This window comes from Emys orbicularis, chromosome 5 (genome assembly GCF_028017835.1).
Source record: "Emys orbicularis isolate rEmyOrb1 chromosome 5, rEmyOrb1.hap1, whole genome shotgun sequence".
Classification (NCBI taxonomy): Eukaryota; Metazoa; Chordata; order Testudines; family Emydidae; genus Emys; species Emys orbicularis.
Genome location: NC_088687.1, coordinates 11131962 through 11143485, shown reverse-complemented (window position 1 = coordinate 11143485; position 11524 = coordinate 11131962).

Below are 11524 nucleotides of genomic sequence, written 5' to 3'. Positions count from 1 at the left end.
TGCTCGTTGGGGAGGGGCAGCAGAACCATTGGGGCGGGGGGGAGACCCACAGGGGATGGGCCACACACCAATCACTCTGTCACCCTAACAGCATCTCAGTGCGAGAGGACAAGGCGCTATCTGGTAGTGAGTCCTAGCTGTTCACCAGGTCAGTGTACCCCAACTCACTGATGTCCTAACCTGTACCTAGAAGGTGTTGGGTAAGCGATAAATGGAAAGCTAATAACATACAGATCATTAGTATTATTGCGGGGTGTGGGGACAGAGGACAAATTCAAAATTACAAACCTATTGGGAATTACGTTCTTAAAGTGTGTCTGCCAGGCAGGGCAGACGTTACCCCACCTAGACAAAGAAGTGTGGTTCTGTCACCTTGAAAGTACTTCCAAGGTACGTTAAGAGGCCATGGGAATGCAATTTATATAGAAGGTAAACCCAACCATCAAGCTAAGGGGAGGAGATAACGACTTAGCATCACAGCAGGGAGAGGAGTCTGCAGGAACAGATCAATTTGCATTTTAGCAAACACCAGTGGGGGAGGAAACCAGCATGGAGCATCCTTCACCACTAGACTCCACGGCTCCTTCCTCGCAGTCTGCATGAACTTTACGTTGGCGGGGGTATCCTTCAGCGGACTTCATTTCAGAGGGTCACTGGACTCTAAAGGAGAGGGTCAGAGAACCCTAAGGGGGCTAAGAAAACAAAGGAACCGAGCACTTTGGACTTTGTGGGGGATCCTGACCAAGGGAGTGGTCAGCCATTTTGCTGGAAGGTAAGTGTGATAAAAATCTTACCTTGAACTAAGCCTGTTGTTCAGTCTTAACCTTTAGAAAGCGTTGTTCGCTTTTGAGTTGCTTGCAACTACTTCTAACTGTCCTTTGTGCTTGGGCTCACTTAAAATCCTATCTCCTCTTATTAATAAACTACTTTTACTTTCGATGTGAACCAGCCCCCTGCTGGGCTGGAATGGAAGTGATCGTTAACGCCAGTTAGAGTGATCAGCTGGGCAGTTTGTCTCCCTAGAGGAGCAAACAAACATTATTGCTCTGAATGGCCCAGGAAAGGGCGGGACATCGCAGAGCACACGGTTTGGGGAAAATTCAGGACTGGGGGTGTTGGGGTGATCTTGCCAGGTGTAACCAAGGCTGGTGGAAGGCAGAGTGTGGCTGGGGTGTAACCAGCAGGCTGATCTCCCACACTCAGTGTGTGACACCATTGTATGTGAAGGTATAAGATTCCCCTGTGATGTTAGAAGTGCATGTTCAAAACTCTGAGCATCGAACTGGTCAGGCCTGTCTTGAACAAAGGAGTGTGTGTTTGCTTTAATTTGCATTTAAGCAGTAAACAGACAGCTTCCGGGAGCTCCCTCCACCTTTAAATAGTGCTCCTGGACCAATCAGAGGTCATAAGGATGCTGCCATTTACGTCTTCTGGGTGGGCAGCGCTTCCTGTGGTGTTTAGTCTCCCAGGGTTTATAGTGTGTTGATGGCTGCTCTGCCACGGCTGCCGGATGATGGTGTGGAAGTGGTGGTTGCTTGGACTCTGCAGGCCTGGGTCTAGCCCCCATGAGCCTCATTTCACCCACACACACCCCTTGAGCATCACTGGACCAGTGTTGGTCAGATGGTTCCTGTGAAAACTCTCTACCAGTTTGGGGCATGGACATTATTAGGGGTGAAACTGAGGGTGGAACCTGTACTTGGCAAAAAAGGGGCTCTGCCCAGTAGAGGCATGGTTGGTGTTATTCTACACAAATTCAAAGTAGGGCAGGAGGGTGGACCAGTCATCTTGGTGATAGTCAATGAAACATCACAGATAGTGTGCTCTGATACTTGATTCACCTTCTCCGGCCATCCACCTGGGGTTGATATGCCGAGGAGGCATAGGCATGGACATCTAGTAACCAGAGGGTCTTGCACCATAAGCTCAGGATGAACAGTCGTCCTCAGTCTGAAGTGATGTGGCCAGGAAGTCCATGGAGGTGAATGACGTGCACCATTAGGAGCTGAGCAGTCATCTGAGCTGAAGGCGTGTGGTCACGAGGGAGGAAGTGAGCCAGCTCGGTCAGTTAATACACAACCTGGCACCCCTGGGGTGTGCTAGGCAGCAGGAGGCCCGCCCCCTCCACTCTATTATTGGGGCATCGTCCAGAGAGAGGTCTGAAGTAGTCTGTGCAACAGGTCACGACTGGGACGTGGGTGGGACCAGGTGTTAGTCCTAGTGTTTTGTTACCAGATTTGCCCGTTACTTTGGGGTATGCTCATTTATTAGGGTGACTCTTCTGGGGGCGGGGGGTGTGGATGTTCTGTAATTCTATCAATGTACTGCTTGTGTCACTTGTGTGTTCATATGGAGCTCTACTTCTCCCTTCTGCAAGTCCCCTCCCAATGGAGCTATCCTGCAGGACCTAGGTTCCCCAGGGCTGGGTTCCTCCAGCCCCAGAATCAGATGAACACACACACACACACACATTAACAGAGCAAGTCTGAGTGGACCGGGTCAATCAACACTCTCAGGCTGACCCCTTATATGCTCCTGGACTCAGCGGACGGGATCAAGCAGCACTTCCAATCTGCCACCCTCGTATGTCCCAGGTTCAGCACGTCCCTATCCCCACTGTCACGTTACAATTGTTCTGGTCGTAACCCACTTGATAAGCAAACCCCACAGGATTTTTGGGCACTGCAGGGATCTTTAGCTTAGGTAAGAGGAGCGTTGCTGCAGAGTAAATGGGGGAAGCCAAAACCACAAAAGAGTAGAGTTCAGAGAGAGAGGGAGGGAAGCAACCAGCTTAATCATAAAAGTTATTTATTGAATAATAGTGATAACCACACAAGGAGCCTAAACAAACATAAGTTCCATTATTAAAGATTACAACACTCAGATATAGAAAACTATACCTGATCAAACAAGTCAAGTTCAAAAAGTTATACCTGAGGTAGAAAAGAAAACGGGGGGGGGGGGGTGTCTCACCACTCCATGAAGCTTGAACTGGTCAGGGATCCCAGATGATGGTGGTAGCTCAGGGTCCTGAGTGCTGGAGACTGGCAGAGCCCCCAGCACGATCAGTCAGGAGAAGATGAAGTCCCAGTGGAACTGATGCAGAGTTTGGACCCAGGCATCAGCACACTTATTGAGCGTGGGTAGGGGTTTTTGTAGGGAAACAATAATGGTTCAAGGGAGAACACTAGATTTGTTTATGGGTAAACTGATGACTCAAGGGTTTTCTTTAGGCTAGACAATAGGAACTGATCACTCCTGGCTATGGGCGGTGTTCCTTCCAGGGAGCTCACAATGCAATTAGGCAGCTTCAGTATTTTGGATATCAATCAAGGATTCATTACTAGAATTGGTCTGATCACTGCTGAGCTGGGTGTGGGCAGGCGTGGGGTCATTAACATCTGGAGCAGAGATCCCCCAGGATGCAGTGCTTCCCCGCTTTTCTGGTCCCAGAGTTCCATGCAGTTGTGGAATCTCTGTTCTCCATTCTGTCTGCTAATGGAGATGCCTCCCTGTCCCATCTCCGATGCAGATGAGGCGAGGGGAATTGCCTTAATCCTGTCACCCTTGTCCGGGGGGGGGGGTTAGGTGTGTCTCCCACGGCCTTTTATTGCTTTTTGTAAGTCTTTCTTCTGATGGGTTTTGGTTCAAGCAGAGGCTGGGGGTGTGTGTCCTTCATGAGTCAGACAGGCTGGATACTGCGCCCTGGTTCCCCAAGAACACAGAGCTGACTGGTATCCGTTTGGAGCAGAAAGCCAGGGATCAGGCCCAGGGTCAGAGCCAGAGCCTGGAGTTGGGGGTCGAGCCAGGGGTCAGAGCCAGAGAAGGGTGCCAGAGCGGGGTGTGGTGTAGCAGCAGGCCAGGTACTGCCGATTTGCACAGACAGTGTCCTGGGACTGCTTCCATGGTTAGATAGTGCTCCTGGGCCAACTAGAAGTCATGGGGGGATGCTGCCAATCTGGTCTTCAGTCGGCAGTGCTTCCTCTCCCAGGCTTTAGAGCACATTGATCACAGATCTGCCGTGGCTGCTGGGTGGAAGCATCAGTCGCCCTGCAAACCTGGCCTCTAGTCTCCCAAGCCCTCACCACTGGAGTGGGAGCAGTGCTGTGCGTCTCTCGCCCAGCACGCTCTGCTGGTGAGTTAGAGACCCTGTGCCCGTGTTGGCCTGGTCACACGCTGAGCTCTGGGCTTGTCCAGCCCTGCTCTCTCTGAGTTCTACCCACAAAACCACCTCAGGGACATTCCCCCTAGAGAGATGTGTCCAAATCTGTCCCCTCAAAACCACCAATGCTCAGCCCCCCTTGGCGTGGGGTTAGTTTCGCTCTCCAAGGCGGCACACATCACCCATCGGCCCTGCTGATGCTGCCAAGACCTGCCCAGGTCTGCAGTGAAGATGGTCAGTGAATGGTCAGGGTGACCTCTGGCCCCACCTCCCAACAGTAAGGAGTGCTCGACCATGGGGAGTAAGCAGAGACCACGGTGCTGTGAGCGCTGGCGTGCTCTGACATCCGACAGGCCCAGCGGGTTAACCCGGCACTGGAAACCATGCCAGCTAGACTGCACTAGCCCCTGCACTGGCAAGGAGACAGGCTCGAGGGAGGAACCCCAGGCCTTTCCCATCGCTATGGCTCTGTGGAGGGGCACACACATGAGGCGTTCTCGGCATGCACCGATATTCCTTGTACCCTTATTGTCGGTTCTCTGCTGAGCTCTCAGGAGCCCTGGCCAGAAGGCTCAGCCCGGCACAGGTGAGCTAAGGCGGCTTTAGGCCAGCTTTGCACTTCCCAGAATCATGGCTGCTTCAGGGGTTGGCCCAGCCCAGAGCATGCACCGTCCAGCTCTCCTTTACCGCAGCTCTCCAGCGCTGCCTAGCGGCTTCTGTGCAGCTGGAGCACAGAGTGCACTGGCCATGCTCCTGGAACCCCAGATCCATCTGTCCTCGTATCCCGGCACACACCCAGAGCGACCCAACAGCTGGGGTAGCTGGGTAGGGTGCTGTGGGCTGGTCTGACACTGTCCCAGTGCTGGGGAAATTCCCCAAGGAGCTGTTCTGGCCCCTTTACATTGCAGGAGAAGGATGGGGCAGCAGAATCTGGCCTCATGTTCTAGGGGATTAACTACCTCCCAGAAGGGGCAAATAACGTTGGCATGGGAATCATTTGGTTTTGCCTTTGTATCTCCGGTCAGAGCACAGCCCGCGGGCATGGTGAAGACGGGACCCTGGCGTGTTTAAGATTCATGCTGAAACAGCGAGGCTTACACAGGACAATGGGACCTCTTTTATCCCCGTCAACTGGGGAGTTATGCTGCATTTGTGGTGTGGGTGAGCAAGACGGCGTGACCCATGTTCATCGCAATGCACTTGTCCTAAACTTCCCGGCCCTGCCCAAGGGCTGGGGTGTAACCAGGAACTAACCATTAGCACAGCTGGAGAGTCAAAGTATTGTGGAGGTTTAACTGCTGTTCGGTCCCAGCCCTTTGAAGAGCAAGTCAGTGTCTCCTTAGTCCTGCAATCCTTAGGCAGGGCAGTTTGAAGATGGCCCTGCGATTCCTCCTGCAAGGAGAACTTCAGGCTCTTTCCAAGAAACGTCCCGGTTTTTCCCACCGAGGAGAAGCGAGAGGGCTGTGAAAACCTTGGGCTGTCTCCTATCCCTACAGCAGCACATACGCACAGGACACCGCCTGACTTATTTGGCTATAACTAATCGGAGTGCTGACGTTGATTACATTTTTTGGTTCCCCTTCAATGGAATGTATCTAGAGTGTTCTCATTAGCCCGTCTTTCCTGCCAGCCAGCTATTTTTTGCTGTTACTTTCTGTCCTACCATTAATAATCTTGACTTTCCCCAGCCCCCTGCCAGAACCCTGGTGTGTTTCATATCACCCTGACAGTTGTCTGCAAGCCAGGAAGAGATTTCCCCCCCCCCTCAAACATCTGAGGTGCTTTTTGTCTAAATTCGTTCTCTCTGGGACAAGTAGATATGTCATGGATCTGGTGTGTTTTCCTCATCGGTTCCCCAAACCCCAGCTATCGTAACCCTATACAAACATACACCCAAAGGGGCATTTCACCTCCCCGCTCTCTCCAGACCCTGCTGGAGGGATAACGGGGAAGGACGGGGATGGGACAGGTCACCGTGGGGCTGGGGTTTGCTTGGACATCCCAGCACGTGTCTTGCTGCTGGCGGGGTCTTCAAAGTTGTCTGTCGCAAAAGGGCTGTGAGATGAGTGGGGGGAACAAAGGGGTGGGGGGAGCTGGGCTGACACTGAAGAATGAAAAGACAGGCGGGGCGGGGGGGAGGGAAGGAGGGAGTATGATGGGCCGCCAGGCCGGGAAGGTGAAGCCAAACAAGGCAATCCTGGCAATGAGCAGCCTCTGCCTGTTGGAAATAAATACCAAGTGGGGAGAGCCTGTGGGCAGTGGGGATGGGGTCAGGAGGGGCTGGGGCGAGCCCGCTGGCTGCAGGGGGGGCTGTGACGAAGGGAGTCAGGCGGTGGGGGAGGGGAGTTGCTGTGTAGCCAGGCTGCTATGGGGTCAGGCTGGGGAGACGAGGAGGAGCTGCAGGCTTAGGCTGGCTTCAGGGATCTGTGGGGTCAGGCTCTGGGGTGGAAGGGCTGTGGGGTCAGTCTGACTGGGTGGGGACTGTGGGGGAAGGAAGGGGGGGCTGTGAGCATCCAGAGCTCCCCCGACCTCAGTTACAGCTGTGAGTGCTCAGCACTTCTGTAAATCGTACCCCTGGCATGTCTCACATCAGGCACCCAGAAAATGAGGAACGCCCGGTGAGTGACCATCTGAGAAGTGTTTGGTGCGAGTGACTTGCCCAGCATCACGCAGGAACGCTGTGGCAGAGGCAGGGACAGAAACCAGCTCTCCAGGGCAGCATTCAGCTGCCTTAGCCATGAGACTGTCCTTTCTCTTCCCGCAACTCCCTGCCTCATTCACTACACACCTTCCAGCCCTTGTTGTCTGGCCCCTGCCCCATGAGCATCACCGGCCGCCCTGATGCGCCGCCCGAGCCATCTGTATGATATCCAGCCGGTCTGCCTACGGAGCGTGCCCAGGAAACGTGTTTACACGTTCGAGTTTCACATCATCCACTTCCTCGCCCTTCTGTCCTGCCCCGATACCAGGCGGCGGGACCTGCTGCTACCTGAGGAGGGCAAAGAACCCCGGGGGCCAGTCTGTACTCCGCTCTGGTCCCACGGCCCACCAGGGATATTCATTGGCAGCGACTCCCAACACCTGCCCCTTTTGCAGCGAGAGGGAGACCCTGGCGCACAGGCTGCAGCCCCTCTTCCGGCTCCTTCAGAACTTCTTACTGAGGTTCTGGCTGCACGTCCCACGCACCCCCTGATCCTCGTGCACCACATCCGTAGCCCCACAAAGCTGCAGGACCTCCTTGTCAACCTCCTCCTGACGTAGGGTGACCAGATCGCAAGAGTAAAATATGGGGACACATGCGGGGGGCGGGGGGCAGCCACAGGCTCACAGCCCCCACTGGAGCCATGGGGGAGGGAGGCACACGGCCCCGGTTCGAGGCTCTGGGCGGTGGTTACCTCAGGCGGCTCCCCGGCAGTGGCGACATCTCCCTCTGGCTCCTAGGCGGAGGCACGGCTAGGCGGCTCTGCACTCTGCCTCGCCCGCAGGTGCCGCCCCCGCAGCTCCCATTGGCCACAGTTCCCGGCCAATGGGAGCTGTGGAGCTGGTGCTCATGGCGGGGGCAGCACGCAGAGCCCCCAGGCCATCTCTGCGCCTAGGAGCCAGAGGGAGATGTCGCCACTGCCGGGGAGCTGCACGGAGCCAGGTAGGGAGCCTGCCAGTTCTGTGCCAACCGGACGCGTGGCAACCCTACAATATCGGGACAAATGGTGTCCCGATCGTACATCGGACAAAGCGTTAAATTTCGGGACAGTCCCGATTTTATTAGGACATCTGGTCAACCTATCCTGGCACTGGCCAAGACAGCCCTCCATCACTGCCGGAGGAGGAAGCTGGACCAGGCATGCTCTGCCACTGGGGCGGGGGCCTATTTCCGGTCCCTTGTACAGTCACGCCTCTGAGCAACGTGACTCTGGGCAGCCTCCACTGACTCCCTAGATGCCTTTGAGCAGCGGGCGCTGTCTGGGGCTCGCTGCCCGGTGCCACCTCTCTGGATTCCTTGTTATTAACCTTTGACCCCACTCCTGAGCCTCTCCCTTTTGATATCCCCAGAAATCAGTAGTAGCCTGGGCTCAGTGGTTCTGTCTCCTTAGCTGAGGGGACAGGCCTTTAATTTGGGGCCGGCCTCCACCCGCCCAACCCCAGTGCTAATAGTACACACCAAGTTCTGCAACAAACAAGGCAGGGGCCCCCAGACAGCAGCCGCCTTCAGTACATAACCCGCTGCAGCCCTAGCGCCAGGGCCAGCCCGTGCACTGAACGAGGCAGGGGCTGTGGAAGGAATAGCTCGTGCTCATGTGATTAAAGACAGTTTCCTAATGCACCAAGGAGCTGAATTCAGGTTGCACAGGCAATCATAGGTGCTGACTTCCCCTCTTTCCTGTGGGTGCCTGACCCCCACTCAGCCCCCAGCCCCGCCCCCACTCCACCCCTTCCATGAGGCCCTGCCCCACCCCTGCCTCGCCCCCATTCCAACCCCTTCCCCAAAGAACATTAATAAGAGGCTGCACTCTCAGTTGTGTGTGTGTCATGCTGAAGCTAGAGGCTTCAGTCCAGATAGAATGGTCAGGGATTTAACAGCCTGCCTCTAGCAAACTCTGCTGAGCAAAACACAGCTGGGAAATGGTCATTTTTGACATTTTATAACTTGGTCACATCTGAACATATTTTCCAGGACCAGCAAAAGGCACCTCCCTGACCCCAGGACCAGTCCCCTGCTAAATTTCAAAGTCCTGCTGCAAACATGGGAGGTTTTTGAATTCTTTAAAAAAACTGCCAAGGAAATCATTAGAATGAGTTTGGTGCCGCTCCCCTTATTACTGTATTAGCGTACAGTACTATAGGAAAGGCTTATTTATAAGTGGAGTTATTTAATTAAATTATAAATCATTTTCTGAGGACAGACCAGTTACCAGCTGTCACTGCTGTGCTTGTAATAATAACGTTTTATAGCAGTTGGATAGTAACACGTCCCAGAGGGCTGTACAGGTTTAATAAATTACAGAAGTAAATAGAAATAAATACTTAAAGAATGGTATGTTCTAGAAAACACATAACAGAGTTACAGAGGCTGCCAAGCAGAAGGGAGTAAGAGCAGAGGCTTCTAGGTGAGGTTTGCAATGAGGCAGAGGGGGACATGCAGACTGTTCCAGATCCTGGGGGGTTGCAGAGGGAAAAGTTCTCTGCAGGAAGTGACGCAGTTTCTGAGCATATTGGACCTGAAATTCCCTGAGGAACAATGAGCCTGGAGCCGCCGTTCTAGTCCCTTTTTAGGCACAGCTGCCCTTTGTGACTATGGGCTTGTCTACACCACGCAGCTTTGTCGCTAAAAGTCAGCGTGCGTAAACGCTCTTTGTCAGCACTTTTGCCAACAAAACACTTCCAGCCCCGCGAGCGGCGTTAGCTTTGTTGGCAGCAGCCGCGTTCACACTGCCACTTGCATCGGCAAAACTTTTGTCTTTCGCAGCGGGGGAGGCTTTTTTAAGTATCTGTGAAAGACAAAAGTTTTGTTGACAACTTCACAGTGTAGACATATGACAGTGAAACAATCTGGGGCTCTGGGGCTAATAGGCTCCCTGGCAAAGCTGTCTCTCTGCTTGGGGAGCGGCTGCTTTCCTGCTTCCTCGGGGGACCCAGATTTTTCGAGTCAATCTTGCCTTTCCTGTGCTGTCTGCTCTGTCTTTGTTGGCTGAGTTAGAAAGCAAGTACTTGTACCTGGGGGCATTGCTCATCCTTTCATCCTCTGCAACCGGAGTACCCAGCCCTGAGAGCACTGGTGATGGAGGAGTGCTTGGCTCTTTGACCCCCTGCTATTTATGTAACTAGTATCTACAGCATGTTTGTGTCCATCTTTTCAACCACCGTGGGTTACAAAGGAATTACCGTCTGACCTGCTAAATGCGGTAAGGAACCAGACAGGATTGCGTGGGGGCGTACCGCACCGGGGAGCTGCACTGGGGGGGGGGGGGGGTCAGTTTCCTGCAAGCACTAAGGCTGGTCTAGGAACTGTACCAGGGTCTCATGGCAAATGTACTGCAGGGAGATCACTCTTCTCAGTGACTTCCAGTAAATGGAGCTATTTGGAACCTGTAAATAAAATTACCAGGTGAGGACTGATTGGCGCGCACTTCCCTGGGTTGCATTTCTTTCCTTGCTCATTGGTTTATAGAATCATAGAATATCAGGGTTGGAAGGGACCTCAGGAGGTCATCTAGTCCAACCCCCTGCTCAAAGCAGGACCAATTCCCAACTAAATCATCCCAGCCAGGGCTTTGTCAAGCCGGGCCTTAAAAACCTCTAAGGAAGGAGATTCCACCACCTCCCTAGGTAACCCATTCCAGTGCTTCACCACCCTCCTAGTGAAATAGTGCTTCCTTATATCCAACCTAGACCTCCCCCACTGCAACTTGAGACCATTGCTCCTTGTTCTGTCATCTGCCACCACTGAGAACAGCCGAGTTCCATCCTCTTTGGAACACCCCTTCAGGTAGTTGAAGGCTGCTATCAAATCCCCCCTCATTCTTCTCTTCTGCAGAGCTTCAAAATAAGGCTAAATTGTAAGGCTCAAACTCCAAAACCAAGGTCTCTGCGTCTGTGCCTCAGAACAGCGTTGGTGAAGTGTTTAATTTCTCAGCTATTTATCGTACAACCATTCACCCCTGGCAGTGGCCCAGTCCACACTGGCTTTATGGCCGATTACAACAATCTGTAACCTGCTAACCCCCTCCTTTTGTCTGATGACTCCAGAGGTGTTAATGGGCCACTCTACCTTGAATGGTCCCTTACAATACGCGCTAACTGCTTATGCTAAACAATCTGTTCCACCTTGCATTTAGCTGTGATGCTCAGAGTACCTTTCCCACACCTGCAGGAGAGCTCTGGGTGGCTTGAAAGCTTGTCTCTCTCACCAACAGAAGTTGGTCCAATAGAACAAGGGTTCTCAATCTTTTCCTTTCTGAGCCCCCTCTCCCCCGCCTCCCAACATGCTATAAAAACTCCACAGCCCACCTGTGCCACAACAACTGTTTTTCTGCATCTAAAAGCCAGGGCCAGCGTTAGTAGGTAGCAAGCAGGGCAACTGCCCGGGGCCCCATGCCACAGGGGCCCCGTGAAGCTAAGTTGCTCAGGCTTCTGCTTCAGACCCAGGTGCTGGGGCTCAGGGCCCTGGCTTCAGCCCTGCTCGGCAGGGCTTGGGCTTTCTGCCCTGGGCCACAGCGAGTCCAACACTGGTCCTGCTTGGCGGACCCCCTGAATCCTGCTTGCAGCCCCCCAGGTCCCTGGTTGAGAATTGCTGCAATAGAAGATATACCTCACCCACCTTGTCTCTCTACAGCTACAACTACACTGCACACAACAAGAAATGAC